The sequence below is a fragment of the Chelon labrosus genome (assembly GCF_963514085.1).
Source record: "Chelon labrosus genome assembly, chromosome: 19".
Taxonomy (NCBI): Eukaryota; Metazoa; Chordata; class Actinopteri; order Mugiliformes; family Mugilidae; genus Chelon; species Chelon labrosus.
In genome coordinates, this window is record NC_140352.1 from 8,524,761 (window position 1) to 8,546,480 (window position 21,720).

Below are 21,720 nucleotides of genomic sequence, written 5' to 3' on the forward strand. Positions count from 1 at the left end.
GGCGCGCACTCAGAAGGGAGACTCTTTTTCTCTTTGTTCGCGACAAAGGGACGCGGCGATAGACGAGATGTGTGTGAAATCCATCACACAGCTGCTCGCTTGGCACAATGATCAGTAACACTCACCCCCCCTCTCCAACCCCCAACCCCCCACGCAACCAGAACCACTCCTACACTTTCTTATCTCCTCTTCTCAGAGCTGTGCACGTGGGCCTTTTTGTTTACAGCTCTCTGCAATGATACACCGATAATTCACATGACAGGTAGCACGACTCTCCGATATAACATCCGTTTAATAATGTACTGCGCACGGCCGCACCTGTGATTTAACTTTTACGAATCCACATTAAATCGCGGGAAAAAGCTGAGGCCTGTGCAAATGCGTGTCCATGTGCAGCATGGACAAAATTTGTGACCTTGTGCACATGCAGTTGCATGTTTTGCAGTGTGCACAATAAGTCGAACCTTTGGACGGCCGTGTGGACAGTAAAAACATGCAGATCCCACGATATCACTGGACTCAAGTAGCCTGATATTTAGCGGGTGTAAATGTCAGCGTCTCGCGCTGCGTTCTGACTGCTGACAAAGTTAAGAAGAGCGTCTGGGTTTTCGGATCATTGGAGGCTAACAACAAAATCACGGTTTGCGTCAAAATGATTCACTGTGATGCTGTAAACACTGTGAAATGTCATTAAATAACACCACAGTTCATTGCATGTACAGGATTTAACAGTCAGACCGGGATGTGTTTATGACAAGATAACGTTTAAAAAAATAAAAATAAAAATTCTCTGACAAGTCTTCCCAGTCTCACATGGTGGCTGAAATTCTCGCAGCCTTTCCAATAATCCATTTAAAGGCCCGATGTTGCGCCGGAGATGAAAGTACACTTTTAACGATAAACTATAAATAATGCACAGGACCAGACAAATAAATCAATGCCCTGGAAATACATCAGCTGTCAGTGGTTCCTGAGCCCATTTGTCAGTTTCGCTGGCTGCTGAGTTTACGGCCGTAAGCGTCGCGGGCAAAGCCTTTAAAAATGTAACATTATCTTGAATCAGCAGTCTTGGGTTGTATGAGGAGGAAATCAATGGTGTCGCGGCTCAAGTGTGGCTCGCCATCCGTCAGTCCATTGGCAGGCTGGAACAGCGGCTGCAGATGATGTGCTGAATGGCCAGTTTCCTTTTACCTGTTAAAAGACGGAGCTGCGTCGCTTCTCTCTTTGAGTCACGATTTCCCTCTGCGCCGCTGTGGCACAGGTAGGAAGTAGATTAAAATAGCATTGCTATACTATAGCTTCTGCATCTGTAACCTGAGCCTCCGGATCATCTCTGATCTATGAAGAAACCATTTTTTCATATTCTTTGTGGGTAACTCTATTCCTTATAACGAGAATGAGTCCTCTCAGGGCCTGTTTGTGAAATGCACATGAAATTCCATCTCGACTTTCATTTTTAGAAATATCGAATTTGCGGTCTACGCCACCCGTCCTGCGAACGTGATCCGTTTGCCCTCTGAGCTTCACGTTACACATCGGGCGAATCATGCTGCTGAGTATTTACAGAGTATTTACATGACTGCTTCCTGGAAGGAGGGTGGGGTGGGGGGGGGGGGGGGTGCAAGTTCCCCTCAGCCCTGATGACTAGATTGCAGTATTTACTTGAGCGCGTGACCCTTCCTTTAGATCGGCTTAAGTGATGCCTTTGGAAAAAAGAAGACGTTTGAGAACTTTATTTCAGGCCTGCCCGGTTTCTTGCTCTTCAGTGCTTCAGTGGATGCTTCTCTGTGTGTCATCTGTGTCCTGTTGATTTAGATTTGTAGGGCGTTCTTCCTATGAGCTTTCACTTCCTGTCTCAGGCATACGCCACTTGGGACAGTACGGAGTGTCCGGTTGTAGATCACAGTCGAGCTGACTGGGCTGTTGTGATCTGTTTTTAGGTTATGACGGCGTGCTGTGTTACGACAGGCAAGCCGCTGCTAGTATGAATGAGCAGAGCACGGAGAAATCAATCCCCCACCTGAGTGTTTCTCCTTTTATCAGTTTTTCTACTTATTATAGCCTTTGTCATACGGTGATGTGATCACAAGTGGGCAGGTTTAAGTACATGTGTTCACACCTAGCATTAAACTGTCTTCACATGCATCTCAAATGTTCACTTGATCATAGTTCTGTAGTCCATATTCAACAAAAAACACCACCTAGCCTACATTAGCTTTTGGGGCACAGTAGCAAATTGTACAAACAGTTGCTCAACACAATCCTGCCACTCACTCAGAAACATGAACGGCGTTCTTCTATTCTTGTATGATTATTTGTGTATTTATCTGCACCCGGACTTTGGTACAGTAATGCAGAAGAAAAGAAAAATCTGTGGTAATAAAGGTAACTGAAGACAACGGTCGTTACTGTCTTTTCACACATAGATATTATTATTTTATGATGGCGTTCTCATTTTTGTTAATCATTGTTTGGATTGATATATTAGTTTAGTTTTACCAGCTACAAGGACAGAGGATATTAAAAGGATCTCATTAACAATTAACAGACATCACATGCAGATGAACATAATAGGTGGTTCAGGCTTCTGCGTCAGTTTGACCCTACGCAGACCCTAACGCCGTAGCCTGACATGCACCTCCCCAGAAATGTAACGCAGGGAGCAAGAGCTGTGATTGGTCCGCTTGGTCCGTCTTCATTCGTCGCCATCGTTGAAAGTGAAGCAACAAAAATTAACCCAAGTTGCAGCGCCAACTAGCACTTGGGTGGCGTTTTTACAGAGCGAGTGCACAAGTATAAATGGCTCTCCTGCAATCACTCATAATATGTGTCGCCGTCCGTCACGCATTGTCCCGGACCGTCTCCATATGTGGTCTGAGTGACCGGATGTCATACGTGTCCTCAGCGAGTCTAGGATATGTTCACACGTGTTTTTTTTTAAGCCGGCCACGAGGATGCACGTTAATACCGGATCTGTACTTTGACCCACAACACTGCTGTTTCGTTTCAGTGAAACTGTTTCTGTGGTGGTTTCAGCCGCAGCAGGATGCCTTTTAAAAACCCAAATAGTGCAGATAAAGTGCCTAAATGCAACCTGCACTGCATCAAAGGACAGTTAGAAACCAGCTGGTGGGCGTAGAGGAGCATTTATCAGTTTAATGGTTGAGCCAAATACGTGCTGCAGAAGTGATTTGAAGCAAATATTCAGATCACCCCCACATTCATTAGGCGGACGCAAATAAGAAAATAAGCGTTACTTGCTGCTCAAGATTTACATTTTTGTGCTCCACCAGTGGCAAGTAACTAATCGCCTATAAATTTAAGCCCTCTAACGTTTTGCTCATGTGTAATGAAGCGTGGCCCCAGACTACTTTTGCTTTTTTTCCCCGCTACAGTAAGTCACTGTTCTGGTATTTTTTCAATTCAAGTTTTATTACAGAATGAGTCATTTCAGAAAACTTATACCCGGCTCATGAGTGCGAGGACACACCCCACAAATAAACGCTCTAGCTCACAAATACCCAATTTTAGCGTGCCATTTTGTTCCCTAATCTGGATTAATGTGCCGCCACGGCTGAGCCAGCGCCGTCTCGCTGACACCCAGAGCCGTTCCAATTAAGACTCCAACAGTTTTTTCTCCTGTATCCTTATGTGTTTCTTACTTACTTAACTCCAGCTGGCCCTTCTCACCCTATCTCAGCCCCTCTCTCTCTTTCTAGTTCTCACAGTCCGGCTAATTTTATACCTCCCCCGTCTGGCTGTAGACCACAGTTCATGCACAGGATATGATCTAAACTGTTTCTCTTCCTGCTTGTTGACAGCGAGTTTTCTGAGTCAGCTTCATGCAGTGACAAAGGCGAAATAGAGTTTTCCCTGACCAGTGGCCAAAGGCGTTCGATTTAGAGACATGAGAGCGACAGAGGCGTTCTCTCCCATCTCTTTTTCATTGTCATACGTGATAATCGGCTGATGTTTTTCAGCAGCAACCACACAAAGTGGGTAAATTACTTCTATAAGGAGCCTTGCTCTCTATTAGTTCACGGATTGTTTTGATTTCTGACTTCAGTTCCTTTTTTTTTGTGCCAGTTTTCTAATGAAGAGAAGTGGAGGCGTTCATGGCTTTCACTCCAACGCGCGAAACCTTTCAATTCCCAGACGAGGTTGTGCAAACAGACAAGACGTGTTGCCTTGGGCCGTAGCCAGATATACACACACACATAGCTTGACAAATCCACTGAGGCCTTTTTACCCCCCCCCCCGCCATTCGTCGTGTGGGAGTACATGTTTCTTACATGCCCATTAATGTCAGTCTATACATCTCTTTGTGGAGGTTTTAGACAATGGTTCGCAAATGCCTGCGCGCTGAGATGTGTTTATTTCTCCGCCATCGTCCCGGAGCAGCACCGTTTCTCCGTCATGAATATTTACCGCGCGGGGGGGGGTTCATGGAGTGTAAATGTTGCAGGGAATCCTCGGCTGGGGACTTGTTTAATCCTAACCTCGTTCTGTCTGCGCCGCTCCCAGGCCGCCCGGGAGAGTAAGCTTTGGGAAAGGATGTGAGGAGGGGAAGGGAAGAGAGAGAGAGAGAGAGACGCCGCCAGCGAGGGAGAGCGCGGATCGGATCGTAGGATGGGAGGCTGAATAACGTCTGCTTTTACGTGCTGCACTTTTAATGAACTGTGGATTTTTTTCAGGGCCTCTGGCCAGTTGTAAGTCATGTCTGGGCTGCGCAGCCGAGAAATGGATTGACAGGCCGTCCAGACTGATCCTCGTTTTTTTTTCTTTAGTGTATAATCAAATCCATACCCTAAGGTCTGTAGCATGGAAGAAAATAAATAAAAAAGCGGTGTATTCTGACACATTGTCAGCTCAGTATTGATTAAGAAGCTCCATTTTGCTCATAAATCTCGGTCAGAGAATAAACAAACAGTACAGTGAGCATCATTTTTGTATTGTTGCCCCAGGCTGTTACACATAGGAGTTAAAAAAACAAGAACACAGACATCTACTGTAGAGACCCAATCATCAAATGTGTATGCAACTCAACTACACCGGTCAGGCATAACATTATGACCACCTTCCTAATATTGTGTAGGTCTCCCTTGTGTCTCCAAAACAACAGAGAATGGACATGGGCCTTCTGAGGGTGTCCTGTGGTGTCTGGTAACAGAATCTTGTTAGTGGGGGGGGAGACTTTGAGTCCTATGGGTTGAGGGGAGGGGCCTCTGTGGATCATCCCACGGATACTTGATCAGTTTGGGATCTAGTGAATTTGGAGGCTAGGTCAACATGTTTTTAATGTTTTTTTTTTTTTTTAGTTGTTCCTAAACCGTTTCAAGGAGTGTCACTGCTATGGGGTGGGGGTGCTTGGTCTGGTCTAGGTGGGTGCTATATGTCTAAGTAACATCCACACGAATGAATGCCAGGTCCAAAAGTTTCCCAGCATGAACGTTGTATTGTCACAAGATGGTCGATGTTGTTTGCTTCCCCTGGTCATAATGTTGTGGCTGATCGGTGTACATTGAGGTAAATGATGCATGATTAATTCAGCATCTTGGTAACCCCACCAGAGAGCAGAATAGAAGGTAGTTTTGCAGGTATTTGATCGTAACCAAAGTATTTTATACATTAAAGGTGTGGCAGTAAAGTTATTGCAATTCATTTTAAAGGGGAACACAAATGTTCTGTTACTAATTCTGTGGAAATCTATTCAATAGTGATTAAGATGTGTTAAATAAAAACCTAAATGGGAGCCTGACTGAGATGCCAGAGGTACAATACCTCCAGCTTGTTGTAGTGCATACTGTTTAAAAAGCCCAAAATCACCAAAATCATTAGGATTCAGCCTTTCATCAATGTCTGTTTTGTTTGCAATTCGTTTAGTACTTGTCAAGGTATTCTACTAAAAGCTAAACTAAAGTCAGGAGTGAGTATATCCTCAAAGGATCATGAAAATCTGCACCATCCTCCATCCACTCTCCGACAGCTGCTGAGATAGACTGACAGTCTGGGCAAACCCACACACCGGCGCATTAAAAGTGCATATATTTGTGAACCACCTGGTTGTCATTACACCATCAGCGTCAGTTTTTCCCTTATATTCCCGATTTCCTACATTTCAGAGGCCTCGTCCGTCTCTCTGTATTGGCTCTGGATCTGAGCGAGCCACAGGTCAAGTGTTAAATCAGGCTCGCCACTGAATAAACAACCGTACTGATGGAGTCTGTCCGGAGATGATCTAGCCCTGCCTCGGCCCTTTAGGAAATTTCCAGATACTTGATTATCAACAACAAACCGCCAAGTATTATCATATTCGCATCCTGCTTGCTTTGGCAAAGAGCCACTCATCGGTGTTCACGCAGACCTGGAGGCCGAGATAAACCGGTTCGTCTGGAAGCGAGTGCGAGTGAACCCCGTCCTCTTCGTCTCCCGCTCTGGAATACTAGGTCCGCAGCGTGAGGAGGCATAAAGTCCGCAGACATGCACTTTTTCTTCTTTCTTTTTTTTTTTGTAATCCTGCAAAGTCATTTATTTAAATTTCCGCATCTGCAGTTTTCATCAAGGGGCGGATTTTGTCCCTTTCAAATTTGGCTGTAAACACCATAAATCATAATGCCGCTTGTCCTTTCACTTTTGCATCGCCTGACACCGACTTAAAGCAGGTGCTAGGCTGCTGCTGCTGCTGCTGCTGCTCTGTTCTAATTAAAGCATCGTCATTAAAAATTAACACAGCCCTTTTTTTCTTGTATATCTTATTAGTTGCTATTACGCCGCATTTAGAAAATTAGCAGAAAACACCCTGTTGCCTGATATACACAGTTAAACAGAGACATAGTTGAATTTCACACACACACACACACACACCCACACCCACACTGTAAATATTCTTCTCAGATTGTTTCGTGATTTGTTATTTGGAATGATTCTGAAAGAAAAACTACTTTCGCGCTAGAAATCCCCTTTTCTGTCCCCCATGTCCCGTTAATCACGTCGAGGCTCCTGAGAATTATCTCGTGACCCCCGTCGGCGAAATCCCGAACCGCTGACGGAGGCGTTGTGTTTTTTGGAAGCGACACACTGGCAGGTCAGAGAGGGCTTCTGTAAACACTGTTGCTGGGTGCGATAGCGAATCAGTGGCCGGAGCGACATCTCTTCTTCCCTCTCTCTCTCTGTGCATGTGTGTGTGGCAGCAGTTGCCCTCGAAGCTTATCTCTATAAATGGATTTGTGTTGCTGCACTCCGAGATCTCAGTATGATGCTGTAATCTGATTGACCGCAACCCGGGCAACGTGGACGAGTCAAAGAGGGGCAAGTGTGTGTATTAGGTGTCCGTCCGTCCGTCCGCCTGTCTGCCTGGCTGGTATGTGACACCTACGTACCAGGGGCTTGCCGGGGAAATGACACCTGTGTGCGAGTTTTGGTGTTGTTTCGTCTGCAGCTGTAAATCGTACACCGCTGCTCGCACAGTCCTCCGATGAAACACCCGAGCACAGAGTCGCCTGTGTGAACTTGCCAGAAATGATTCGTCACTTCTGTGTCTTATTTGCACGTGTTGATGTTTTTCTTTGCACGTCAAGTAGCCTTAAACACGTAGTGCTCTAAAAACAGACGGTAGAGTGTTTGAGGTGACGTACAGTAGGACTTTTTTTTCTTCTCCCAGATTTCCTAAATTTTTCCCTCTCCTCTCTCTAAATAATGCAAACCATTGCATATTTGAGAAAAGGATGAATTATTCATCTGCGTTTAATTGCAGCTTGAGCTCCGTTCCTCACGTAGTTTGGCTGCCAAGTTTGAAAAAAAAACAAAAAACAAAAAAGAGTCATTTCACAAAAGTGTAATATGAAACTTGAAAGAGTTCCACCCATATTTATGCAGTGTTTATCAAATGCACAGTGTTACAGGGTGTGTGACTGTGAGGAAGTGATGCCTTGATAGATTTAGACGGCCGGTGTCTTAGTCGCCGTGCTTCCTTTTTAATAAACCCTGAAATAAACCTAATATTTGTCGCGTTGCCGTAGTTCCGAAACAATTAAGATCCTTTTTAATAACATGAAACCAACATGTTGTCCTAGTTGTGCTCAACCGGATGAGTCACTTCAGCTTTAGCGCAATGCCCGTGGAGGTCTTACATCTCGTTTTTCTCACCTACCACATCATTTCGTAGCCTTCTCAAGTGCTCAGTAAGATTTCCAGGCTCAATATTTTAGTAGATGTGAAGTTTTTATATTGTTCCACGCAGAGTGAACCTAACAAATTTTTCATACAAACAAACCCGGAGTCTGCAGCTTTCATGTGTTGCAATCCCTTCCTGTGATGCTGCTGAGCGTGCGCCTCTGCATCTGATTACATTACAGGAAGGTTCTTCTATTATTCAATAGTTTGCTTGATCTGACTCCACACTGTCAGACCTCTCGTATTATTTATTTATGAACTTTGAGCCCGATGTGGGATGTGAAACGCTCCTCCGCCGTGCTTTCCAGGAATGTGCGAGTCTAAGAAAATGTATCATGCTCAATTAACTTTATGTTGCTGTGGTCTTCATTCCACTTTGTCTGAGTATCATGGAAGTCTAGAGAAAGAGAAAGAGAAAGAGAGAGAGAGGACCCCTCACCCCCCTCTCCACACCGCCCTTTACCCTGGCTAGACGAGAGAGTCACCATAGCAACCACCGTGCTTGCTTCCCGTCGCTGTCAAGTGAAAACCTCGTCCTCCAAATCTGGCAAAGTTGCAGACGAAAGAAGACCTGTGCGCACGTACTTGCGAGTTTCTTTTTTGTTTTTTTAAAAGATCTTAATCCGTCCGTTAAAGTTTCAAACCCTGAATCGTTCAGCTGAAGGTGGAACTGTGCCTACGAGGTCCCAGATTCTTCGGCTGCTCAGCGTTCCTCTGTAGATAAATTGTGCTCCTTGTCCCCATTTCCTCCGTTCCTACACCCTCCTTTCAGGTCTCCCCTGGGTAAGGGAGGGATTATGTATTATTGGATGCCACCGAACTGCAGTCTCTATTACAGCAGTGTGTGTGTCGGTATTTTCTCACAACAAACAGACTGAAACACCAAAAAGAAAATGACTCACTCTAGGCAAAATGAATTCAGTCTAATATAGCAGCCCTGCTCTAAGACTTGGCTTCATGAAGGTTATGGTATTGAGCAGTCCTCAGCATGCTGTGGATCCAACAATAGCGTTCGTACTATTGACTTGTGTTGTGTTGTATCGACTCTATTACTTTGACAAGTAAGAGGGCTAGGGTAAATAACAAAAACACTTTTTGTGTCTAATTCAATACAGTTTAAGAGCACCAGCGAAGTACTTCCTCCAAAATGATCATACATTTGACTCACTGCCTTTCTGACTCATTCTCAACATAAACTGAACATTAGAACAGTCTTAAGGGGGATTTATTGCAGGGGTGTTATATTAAAATACACATTAGGTACATTTGTGTACCTGATGAACTGGCAAGTGAGTGTATCTGGCTGATTTAAAAATCAGTGAACCTATTTCTTTTCTGTGATTTGTCCTGTGAGGGGGCGTTTTCTTAGACTAATGTGTGGTTTATACTTCTGTGTCAATTTGACGTCGCAAGAGCTGTGATTGGTCCGCTTGGTAGCAGCGTATTTTCACTTCAGTATTTCCGGCTGCTTTTCCATCTCTGCCATTTTCAGTTTCATCGTTTTGGATCAATAAAGATGGAACACATCGTGGAAAGTTTAACTGAGGAGGTTCGACGATACAAACAAATTTCGGCGAAAGTTAAAAGTGAAGCAGGAAGTAGAAACAAAAATGAACGCGACTGGCAAAAAAGACACAGCACCAACTAGTGTTTGGGAGGCGTTTTTACAGAGCGAATCAGACTGAAGAGGCACAAGTATAAATGGCTCGCAGTGGCGTTGGCTGCAGAGGTGTCCTGCAGACGTCCTGCAGAGGTATAAACCATGCTTCAGATTAAGACATTATTGACCCACAAGGGAAATTGATAATTGAAATAAAATACAGTAGTTTAAGCTAACATATGCATGATTTGCATGTGTACAAATCTACAAGAAAAATAAATAGTAGTAAATATACAGTATATACATAGGAAGGATAAATGATGAAGTGAGTTTGATTTGAAAACTAAATTCACTTTATAAGCCCTCAACTTGGCTACACCCTCGGGCATTTTCTTTGACGTCGTCTTCACCATGAGAAAAACGTTCGTACCTCCTTCTGACTTTCCCTCAAAGCTAAATAGCATCAGTATGCACGAAGGGCAGCTCATTGAGGGTGTATATGCTGAGCCGTAATGCTCCAGGGTCTTTTTATTCACTGCGTCCTCCTTTGGGGAATCTGCCGTTTTAACTGTGCGCTCTCCTGCGTTACTGCAAAACACAGGAACTGCACCACACCTTCCCCATCCCCTAGCTTCTCCCCCGTCCGTGCATCTCTTCAAGTCTCGGTTGTGTACGTACTTAACATGTCTCTGTCCTTCACACTCTCTGTTCGACTAAAGGTGGTGAGCGTCAGGTTGGCTGCTGCTTGATAAACGGCTCCAAGTGAAGCGCTGAGACCCGCAGCCGGATCCAGGGATCGTCGTCTTCTTACTGGAAAGCAGACCTCCCTCCCCCGCCTCCAGCTTCGGTCCAACACCCGACTGAAGACAACAACAACAATGTGACCACTGCACTCGGACAGAACCATGTGACTTATGGATCTGAGAATCGACACACTTTGAATCAACACTCATCCAGGTAATGCCGCACACTGTTACTTCTGCGTATGTAGGGCAGAGTACGCATCTATGTGCACAGATCAGCCACAACATTAAAACCACTGACAGGAGAAGTAAATAACATTGACCATCTTGTGACAATTCAGTGTTCTGCTGGGAAACTTTTGGTATTCATTGGTGTGGATGTTACTTAGATATGTAGCACCCACCTAGACCAGACCAGGCACCCCCACCCCACAGAAATGACGCTCCTTGAAACGGTTTAGGAACAACTAAAAAAAACCTGAAAAACAGCACAAGATGTTGACCTGGCCTCCAAATTCACTAGATCCCACAAGGGAGACCTACACAATATTAGGAAGGTGGTCATAATGTTATGCCTGATCTGTCTGTTTGCTTCTTGTTTGATTCAGCATGAGGTAAATCTTTTGGGGATCTTTTTGAGAATTTCGCTCCTTTGAATTGGGACAAGCGTGTCCATTTTTTAGACTCTGTGTTCGACTTTTTTTTTTTTTTTTTTTTAATGACAAGTTCAAGTCGCGGTGTCAGTGACTTCCTCAATTTGGATATTCACAGCTCCTGCTGGTTTACTGTGTCAGCCAGTGAAAAGGTTCTCTTGAAACAGGAAGTGGTATGAAACAGCAGTGAGAGCTGAGGCCCGACCAACAGTGTGCACGGCAGTGAAAACAGAATGCATAACCGTATGTAGATGTGTCTGCTGTGTAACGCGTTTTTTTTTGCTTTGTACCTTGATATTTGGCAGCTGAGACAATGTGCCAGTTAGATACATACAGTATGTGGGCAAGGCCAGTCTTTATACCCATGAACCTCGGAGTTTGTTCTTAGAAAGCTTTATTAAAGCCGCACTGTTTGAGGCACGCTGAGGATAAAGCGGGCGGAGATGAAAGCAAATCCAAACATAAGGGTGTCGCTTGATGTCTGCCGTCAGCTGACATCATCCGGGGCTGTAGTTGGATGCTCTGTTCCGTTTCTGTCGAACATTCACACACATGGTTTGCGTTTGCAACTACAGATTCATTTTCCTGTTATTGCGATCCACGCTCGGTGACTAATCGGACTGTCACAGAATTTATACCGAGATTTTCTAGCTGCGAAACCCCCTCAACACCCATGCCTTTGGCTTTTCCTGTATTTAACAATCCCCTTCATTGTTGTGCAGTTCAAATATTTTAGTCCCCGCCAAGCTGTTTAATGACGTGTGGAGGTGTGTGACCATGACAAAGTAAGGACAAAGGGAACTTGCAGGAGATGGAAGAATGGGAGAACAGGGCTCAGAGTCTCCTAAGGAAGGAAAGAGAAAGGAGTGCAGACTATCTGTGTGTTTTTGTGTTAAAATGTGCGCCGTGTGTCATTGTCCGTCCAGCTGCGTCTGCGTGTGTACGTATCTTATCCAGGGTGTTTGTCAGGAGTGTGGGGGCCAACTTGCTCCCATTTCCCCTTCTGGAGCGGAGCGGTACAGGAAGGCTGGCTGGTTGGCTGGCTGCACAGGAAAGGAAACAGTCTCTATCAAACAGCAGATGGAGCCCAGCATGTGCTTACACTGCAGAAACACACGCACACACACACATAAACGCAGGCATGCACGTAAGGAACTATGTGGAGATACAGTAGCTTTTATTGGGAGTGTGACCTAGATCATGCGTCGCAAATGTCAGCTGTGGAGACTCTGGAGCGTTCGTAGATTTTTAGTTGAGGGAGAAAGACAAAGGTGTTTCAAATTAACTTTCTGAAGAGTTTTCACTAAGTTTTTGTCCCACCACCACCTCCTCCATGATTTTATTTATAGGTCACACAGTGCTGCAGTCCCATGCAGCTACACAACCTCCAAATTTTAGTTCGCCACTAAAAAGCAGACTTGGGTTTTTTGGACTTGTGTTGGGAATTCTGGCAAAGCTTTTGTTCGCAAAATTGAAGACAGATGAAAATGTCCTCCCTGGAACGTCCCGACATCTTTCTGGTAATCTGTTAGGCCAGTCGTAGTCTTCTCTCTCATCTCGGCGAAAATAGTGCAATTTCTAAGAGATTGTGCAAATTCTGGTCTTTCCTCTTACCTCTGCGGCCTGCAGGTCACACATGTCTGTCTGTTGCTGAGATTCGGCGATACGCAATGTGTCACCACATCCTCCTCCTCCCCTTGTCTTGTGTCTATGTATGTATATCTACTGATTTTCTGTCACTTCTCTGTCAGGACTTATTAGAAAGAGGCCCGGCTCCTCCCCAGCATGCCTCGCAGAGCTTTTGTAAGCAGCGAACGAGGACTGGATGTTGCACTTCCCTTTTCCAAGAGGGAAGCAAGCTCTCTAAGAGGCCTTGGACTTAGGCTAGTCATTCGCCCTCCGTATGGTCTGTGTGTGCGTGCCTTCCCATTCGTGTAACAAGCCCGCTTAGGAGCGAGGACAATGAGGCTCACTATGGTGCCCAAGGCCCCCACTGAATGACTCATATTCCTATAGAATTCAGGCAGAGACCAAACAACGGCGTTGCACAATCTTAATCAACAAAGTGCTGCTCATAATGTGCTCTGCAGGGGCCGTGATCCTGTGAAAGAGGATTGTGAAAAATGTGTTAGGTTGAGGTTTGGGTAGCGTAATTACTGTGCTTCCACTTCCAGTTTCTCCTCCGAGGAAGGCTGCTGCCCGAACCAGCAATCAGTGAACCTCCTCCGCGCATGTAGACCAGTTGTTTTTCCGTTTGTTCGTCAAATGTTGTCGCCAGGTGTGCGATAAGAGCTGCTACTCCCGAAAGATAACGCCTCATGTGAATGGGGAGGTTTTGCTATGGCAACTGGAGCTGAGCTGTGGTGAAATCTTGCTTTCCCATGCAGACAGTCTGGGGACATGTCACGAAACCAAAAGGCCGTTATCAGGAAGTGCTTTTTTTTAAGAGAAGGGTTTTATAGTCTGCGTCTGCACAGAGCAGACATCTCTGCAGAGCAGCAGAGGCAGGCTCCTCATCCGCTCTGCATGGGCCGTTTACTTATCCCTTCTGGTCCTTCATCTCGTCCTCTCCTCCTCCTCCTCCTCCTCCTCCTCCTCTCTTTTTCTCCCTCAGAATCAAGTGGCTTTTTGTTCTCCCGCAGTGGTGCTTATCACTTGTTTCTCCACCGCTGCCCTCCCCATCCTTCTCTCTGGTAATGAAAGGATATTTTGGGGGATAGATCTTGTCTGCCCCGTGCACATCCCAAAGGAGCGTGGTTATCCGTCTCTCTGTTTCTGAAGCTGTGGGTTTTATGCAAGACATCGCCCCCTCCGTTCTCTGGAGGGTGGTTTTTCTGTTTAACCCCAGTCCTCGTATCAGTGTTGATGTTAAATAAATCTCGTGGCAGGAGAAAAGCTTTGCGGACTGTCATCATTACAGGCACTGACACTGCAATTTATTTGAATTCATTTGAGTGAAGTGGGTTTGTTTGTCCCGCGGGATTTCTCCGTTGCCTGTTATTTCTTTGCCTGGATAACATGACTTAAAGATGAGCCATGCATTCTCAGGGGAGACGGTCTGGTTGGTCGTAAAGCCTTCTATAATCAGTCTCCCAGATGGCTTCTGAGTCAGCGCCGTTATGATCCCACATAGAAGTATGTTCTTTAATCCTTTTAATCTGATAGAAAACTTTGTCAAAAGGACCTCAAAATGCATTTATGGTCAGTTAAGGAGGTGTTGTGCCCACAGTGTGGCCAGCAGTCATCATTTCATTTGTTTCAGACTTTCTGATGTGTTTAATTCGGGCATCTTACTGAGGTGATCTGAACGGATGTGGTTTCTGAACAGCTTAAATCTCTGATTAAATTCCTGCTAGTAAACCACACAGTTTAATAAAACACATATCAATTCAATGCCAAGAGTCTCTACGCCGATCAGGCATAACATTTTGACCACCTTCCTAATATTCTGTAGGTCTCCGTTGTGCCTCCAAAACAGTTCTGACCACAAACCGCTCCTCAAAAGTGAAGCCAAAGCAAGTAGAGCTCCCCCTGGTGACTGGCTGCAGTATAGGTCATAAGCTCCACCCCCTCCATGTTAGTGGGCGGGACTTGGGCCAAACTAAAACACAACGCTGGCTCCGTCAACACATGTCAAATATTTTTTTTTTTAAGTATGGTTTTAGGTTGGTTTCATTTTAGGTAGTTATAATACCGATGCCTTTTCAAATGTTAATTGTTTGCTAAGTTTCGTTTTAGATTGTTATTTGACGCTATAGAAACAAGATGTGGCATCATGATCACTACAAGTTGCCATGCCAACCGCTGAGAGTAGAAATAAATACATAAATTAGTTCAGTGTATAATCTAACATTTCCATGTAACTAGTGGAGGTAGAACAGAGCGCAGTTAATTAAACCGAAATGCAAGTGAGTGGGAGTGACTGGCGGGTCATCGATATCGTGGCTCCGCTCTCGGATCATACGCCGCAGACTATGGCTCCAAACTCAAAAGATGGCGCCGCCTGTATCCCTGGAAAACTAGCCTCAGTTTGACCAGTGCAAGGAAGTGGCGACGTATTGTCCATATTTATATACAGTCTATTGTTCTGACTCATCAGAGAATGGACATGGGCCTTCTGACAGTGCCCTGTGGTGTCTGGCAACAGAATCGTGTTAGTGGGCGGCTTTGGCTCATATGGGTTGAGGAGAGGTCAACACCTTGTGCTGTTCTTCAGGTTTTTTTGAGTTGTTCCTAAAGCGCTTTTGTATGTGTGCCTGTGTCAGGCTGCATCCTGCTGGGGATGGCTGCTGCCATTAAGGAGTGTCATTCCTATGGGGTGGGGGGTGACTGGTCAGTGTTATTTACTTCTCCTGATCGGTGTACATAGTGGCGTATGACGATAGATTGCTCAAAAACACGGTAGTAAAACCCACATTGATAAATTTCAGAATCATCCTCAAACCCTGGTTTGAAGAATGCCGGCCTAACAAGGATCCTACAAGTGGTTGCTGTTAACAATAATCCAAGAGCTCGGTCACATTTCCGTCCTCTTAACAGCCTTACAGGTTTAGCTGTGCATTTCACATATTGCCCTTCTTCTTCTTCTTCTCTCCCTCTGCGTGTCTTTTAAAATAATACCTGTTCATAGCAGAGTGGCGATAATCACAGAGTGCTGCGTGATAATGAGAAGTGTCACAACGCTGGCTCCGCCATTTTCGTCCCATCCGACCCGCATTACGCAGCCTATCGACGGCTCTGATTCCAGGCCATTATTGCTCTGCCAGCGAATAATTGAAAGAGGGGAGGAGGTAAATCCCGGAGGTGTCAAAGTGGCAGAAAGATGGATGCCGAGATGTTCAACGCCGTCAGGTTGGGAGGTGTAAGGGGCTGGGAGGACATGATGAGACCCTCAGAGGGAGATTGCCCCGACACACACACGCGTTGTGGATGATGGACCACTAGGAAAATGATTTCTGGCACGGTGGTCCTCAAACGGGCCCTGTCACATGTGTTTCCCGTGGATTTTTGCAGCGTTTGTGCACTTGTGGGTATACGTGTGTGGCAGTTTAATGGCAGTGGCGATTGTTAGCAGATACGGTGCATGCATGCAGCATGTTTGTGTGTAAAGCTGTGGATGAGAAATGATTAAAAGACCTACTGGGTCCTTTGAGAAATATTAACTGTGACTGCGTGTGCATGTGTGTGACACACGGACTAAATGAGACTCAAAGAAGCCAAGTGAGTCTGAGCTCTGATGTGGTGTTTTCTAGCGCAGACATCAGACTGGAGTAAATATTTACAACCAATTATGCTCTCGGTTTCCATGCCTCAGAAGAGTTTGAGGGGAGCTTCTAAATGCTATGAACGCTGAAGATGTCAAGTTATATGCTAAATGCTCTCAAATGTTACAGTTATGGCTGGAATGTTTTTAAGAGGATTACCAGTAATCGCTTCTCTTTCTGTGTTATTTTTAACTAATACGCAGCAGATAAAAGCTCTTATTCTCCGTGAGGACAGCTAACTAATGGCAGTGCTTTCAGGGTCAGACACAGTAGTCGCCATATCTCAGTCAACAGGATGTTATGGCCTGAACCTGGCAACCGACTGCAACTTTTTTTTTTCTCCCCCGCCTGGCAATGGCTAATAGGGTTTTCCCTTTGTTTTTGTTTTATTCACCAAATGTTTATCTTCTGCAGTCATTCATGTTAGCAGAATAAAGTACATAACCACATTTTCTGATACACTGAGCTTAGATCTCCATGGGAGATGCACCGATTGTTCCCATAGAGGTGGAGGGCTAGCGCTGCGGAGTGGAGCCAGCGGGTCCCCAAGGTCATTACCACTGCCACGGTGTCTGGGCGCCCTGGGAAGGAGGCAGGAATTGATTAATGACAATGCTTCGAGCACGGGAGGGGAGGAACCCACATTGGCAAGAGCGCAGTGCTGCAGAGGTAGAGTTGTTGCTGTAACGTGGTGCTGCTATAGATAGGCCAAGTGTGAGATACTGCAGAGTGTGACACAGTACCGCTTCCTCAGTTCCGTAATAATCCTGTGAACTCGATAGAGGTTCCACACACGCTAAGTGCTGAATAGTGCGCAGTTGTAGGTGCTTCTGTGAGAATTTATTTTCATGATTGACCAATCCAAAGCTTGCATGCTTAATAGTCACAGCCGATGCATAGTTGACAAAGTAAACAATATATTCTATGTGTATGATTTTTGGCTACTTGCTGACTATTAACAGCTAGCTCAGTGTTAGCACAGAGAGGCTGCACACGTCCTCCAAATCTGTCGAAAACCAAGGTAGATTTACCAGTGGCTATTGTGAGGAGCCCAGCTAGCTTAACCTTATTGCACCTTGTTACTGTACCCAGATAAGACAGTAGAATCTCTCACGCCAGACCCACACATTTTTTAAAAGGTGCAATTTTCTGACCAAGTGTTATTGTTGCCTAACCAGGCTGCAAGTGACAGGAAATAGTAGACAGCAAGTCAGAATGAAAGAATAGCGGCCCCACGCTGCCACCAAGCTGCAGTCTCCTGGGTAAATTCGTATGTGTGGCTTAATTAAAGTTAATATTTTGAACTTGCCTGCGCTTCTGCATCGACACGAGTTCAAGAGTTTATTTGAAGTATAGGCTACTGCATTACAGATCTTAACCAGGGTAAAGTTAGAAAGAAAGAAGAATCCTAGTTACAATCATAATTTTACCTGAATTCACACAAACATAATCAACATTAAATCTGTAAATATCACTACATGTATGTTCTTCGTTGGTTTTTGCAACCAGGGTCTGTATCCAGATATATAAATTCCCAAACTCTTTCCTTCCCACACTTTTTTTTTTTTTTTTTTTTTTACCAAGCATCACTGTTCTCCTGCAGTTGTTAACTGAGACAAAATACTCGATTGACATCTCAGGTTTTCAGGGTCTGTATGCTGGCTTTTCTTTAGTTTTTAATATTTGAAACAAAGCTGATGTGTTCAGCCTCCTACAGGTGTCACAATGGCGGTGGCAGCTTGCCTGGTCAGGTTACCATGGGAACACGCTGTGAGAACAGTGATATGCACATTTAAACAAATCTACGGTGCACTTTTACAAATGCTAGGATTGATTCAAATGAGATATAATGAATAGTGCGAATTCTGAATATTGGAGAAAATTGGCTCCCACAGGTTCCGTTTAAATGTTAAATTTATTTGCATGCACATTGTTTGTTGGACTTTAGTTTATGCATGTTGTCTTTGAAACAAAATCAGCAGGAATTCTTGGTTTGGAAAGAGCAACAGTGAGCACCTTGTCCAACTAGGTTACATTGCACGGGAAAACGGTTACACATCTGTGTGAACAGATGGACACCCCAGCCCATTCAAGACTGTGAATGTAGTGCACTGTCCTTTAAATAGCTGACCCGGCCTAGGTTTGCTCACTGCAGTTCCCCAAAGGCGAGCACAGAAACGGAAAGACGTGGTTCAACTTAAATAGCAAGCGAGATCTTGTTGAAAATGGTCTCTGGTCAAACCTGACTGAATAAAACATTACCATGCGTGTGTTTCTGTGGGTTCACTGTGTAAGAAATACAGGCAGCGTCAACACACATGCTGTACACAACACTCAAAACCTAGAAAAAACACATCTAACACCTTTTCAGCACCTTTCTCCTGAGGTAATCAGACATTACCAATAAAAGTCTGCACTACCTGCATTACACAACATGACTTCATGTCACAGTTTCCAGCTGTTGCAGCTTCACTGGATTAATAAGGGTCCTCTGGTTTGCACATTCTGAGGTAGTTTACCACTGCAATGAGCAAGTGTCTAAAAATAAGAAAGTCATCTGACCGAACTCAAACTTGTGGTTCTGATGAGGAGGGGTAAAGTGAACCTGATGTAACGACGGAGGAGGTCCGTGCTCAACACTGTCGATGTTACAACCCAAAACCATACGTACATAACACAAAATAACATCACTGCCCTACACCTGCCCTTGAGGTTAAATAAAGGCATTGAGCTGTTTGTCATCAGAAACAATCACCCACCCAAAAACCAAAAACATCATTGAAGTGTGTTTTTATTATTTAGTTTTATTTAGATTTGATTCCTTTTTCCCATTTTCCCGCCAAATCAGTTTTGGCGGGAAAATGAAAAAATATTCAAATATAGATAAAATGCTTCATCTTACTGAATTTGAGGTTTGTACTGAAATTGATGTATAACAATTACATGAATTAATAACATTGCCTACATTTCTTTTTATATGTTTTTATATTTAATATTTCTGAGCTGTGAACATAAACTTTCAGTGTGTACCGTTGCTAATATACAATATTTGTCGTAATGCAGGTATTGGATCACTCGTTGTTTTGGCCAGATTTATAATGGGTATAAAAGAATATTTAACTAAGTATTACACCTGTTTGCATTTAAATGCAAGCGTATGCGGTTAGTTAAGCTGTACACTTCTTCTGTGTTTAAAGAATGTTAATTAGTGAAGCTAAGTGGAAGGCAGATCTTTATTTTTATATTTGGACAGCATCAGGCTAGCTGTTTGTGTATATTTTTCATGCTAAGCTAACAGGTTGGAGCTTAAGATAACTGACAGACATGAGAATGCTATTCAGTGTAGCTCGACGGAAAATGTAAAAGTATCATACCAGAGGCTTGAAATTACTGTATTTTAGATTTTTTTTTTTTACATAAGTCATAACCAAGACAACAAATACACGCGTATCTTCACAAAACACTTATTTCCAGAGATGGACATCGTTGTGGCAACACCTTTTAGCAAATTTAGCCACATTGTTGAGGTGCAACAAATAGAGGCTATAATAGTAAATGATATCAGTTTTCAGAGGGCAACATTATTGTAAATATGTACAAATGCTAATTACATACAACATCTCATCTAATTTATTTCCAGAAGGTTGCCTCATTCCACATCAAATAAATACGTAATTGTAACATATATTCATCACACATTTCAGGCAGGAGCAAAATTGTTGCCACCATATTTTGAACACAGCAGTGAGAAAGGGAACAGAAGGCTCCGAGGTTACTGGTTGTTTTCCCCTCTAATAAGCCATCTTTGGGATCAGTTATAAAAACCTTGTGCCCTAAAGGGTAAACAGTCTGACATCTTTTTGCTCTGAGGACACAATGTACCTCCTGCCTGCTTACCCTGTCGCATCGAGCCTACACCCACAACCCATTTTTCAAATTCCCCAGCTGATGTATTGGAAGGGACAGAGAGACTCTGTGCCCAGAGAAGCCACGCTCAGTGAAACTGACAGTGCAGGGAACGCCGCGTTTCCTGTCAGAGCCAAAGACAGCCCGTTTCTCTGTCTTATCTTCTAATTGTAACAAGCTTGTTCTTTCTGATGGTTAGGTTCCTAGGGCTCATTAGTGAGACAATGGTAGAGAGCTGCAGGGGTATCATTATGTCACTCCTGTGTTTCTATTTTTTTTTTAAACCCAAGACAGAAAGAATGACAAAGCAGGAAAGCAAACCACAGGCACAACACAAGCCCACAGAGAGGAATAGCTCATCCTCGGAAACAAAACGCTGTCAGAGAGAAACATTTATCCACCGTTTGATTTGGGACTAGATTGAGTTCCAACATTGTCATTTCTCGTGTTCGGAGTGAGGATAAAGAAGGAATGACGAGCCTTGCAGCGCGCCGCTTGTATTGCCTGTTGCCTCTCTGTGTGATGTGATGTGGTGATTTCTTTGCACGTGTGCGTGTCCACACTTTTGTTTGAGTGCAGGGAGATGTGCAGGTATTCGGAGGAGGAAGGTTGTAATCAGTGAAGACTGAGCTATGACTCACACAGTACATACCAGGTGCTGGAGGTCTCTGGGAACAAACATTCAACTACGCTGAGGTGCCGGCAGTTTCACAACATCATTACAAATGCATGCAAGACGGCATATCGAATAAGTTTAAGTTAAGTTTGGTGAAAACTGATGTTGTACGCTTGACTTTCAGTAATTTGCCACCGGATCCTGTTGTTGTGGTATTAACAGGGGTCCTGGGTGATCGAATCACATGTGGATAGCTCTGAGTACATACACCGATCAGGCATAACATTATGACCACCTTCCTAGTATTGTGTAGGTCTCCCTTGTGCCTCCAAAACAATTGTGACTCATCAGAGAATGGACATGGGCCTTCTGAGGGTGTCCTGTGGTGTCTGGAAACACAATGTTGTTAGTGGGGGGCCTTTGAGGAGAGGGGCCTCTGTGGATCTGATTACACTGCTATGGGGTAGGGGTGCCTGGTCTGGTCTAGGTGGGTGCTACATGTCTAAGTGACATCCACACGAATGCCAGGTCCAAAAGTTTCCCAGCAGAACAATGAATTGTCACAAGATGCTCAATGTTATTTACTTCAAATTTACATAATGTTATGGCTGATGGGTGTATGTTCACACTTGGCATTAATATGCATCTCAGAATGTGTAACTGACTACTTCAAATCTGGTCACAGTTCTGCCCTCTATATGCAAATGACACATAGGTAGATTGGTGCTCAGTAGCATGTTGCTGCTACGGTCTAAAAACAATGTTT

At 44.3% G+C, this 21,720-nt stretch overlaps 1 protein-coding gene across 3 annotated transcripts in view; it reads left to right on the forward strand.

Moving 5' to 3' along the window:
- ptprea (protein tyrosine phosphatase receptor type Ea) overlaps window positions 1-21,720 on the forward strand; it is a 56,069-nt gene that overhangs the window by 15,262 nt on the left and 19,087 nt on the right. For all 3 annotated transcript variants that reach the window (XM_084567859.1, XM_084567861.1, XM_084567860.1), the window contains exon 2: window positions 10,492-10,729. The gene's annotated coding sequence lies outside the window, so the exon portion shown is untranslated. The remainder of the gene's footprint in view (window positions 1-10,491; window positions 10,730-21,720) is intronic.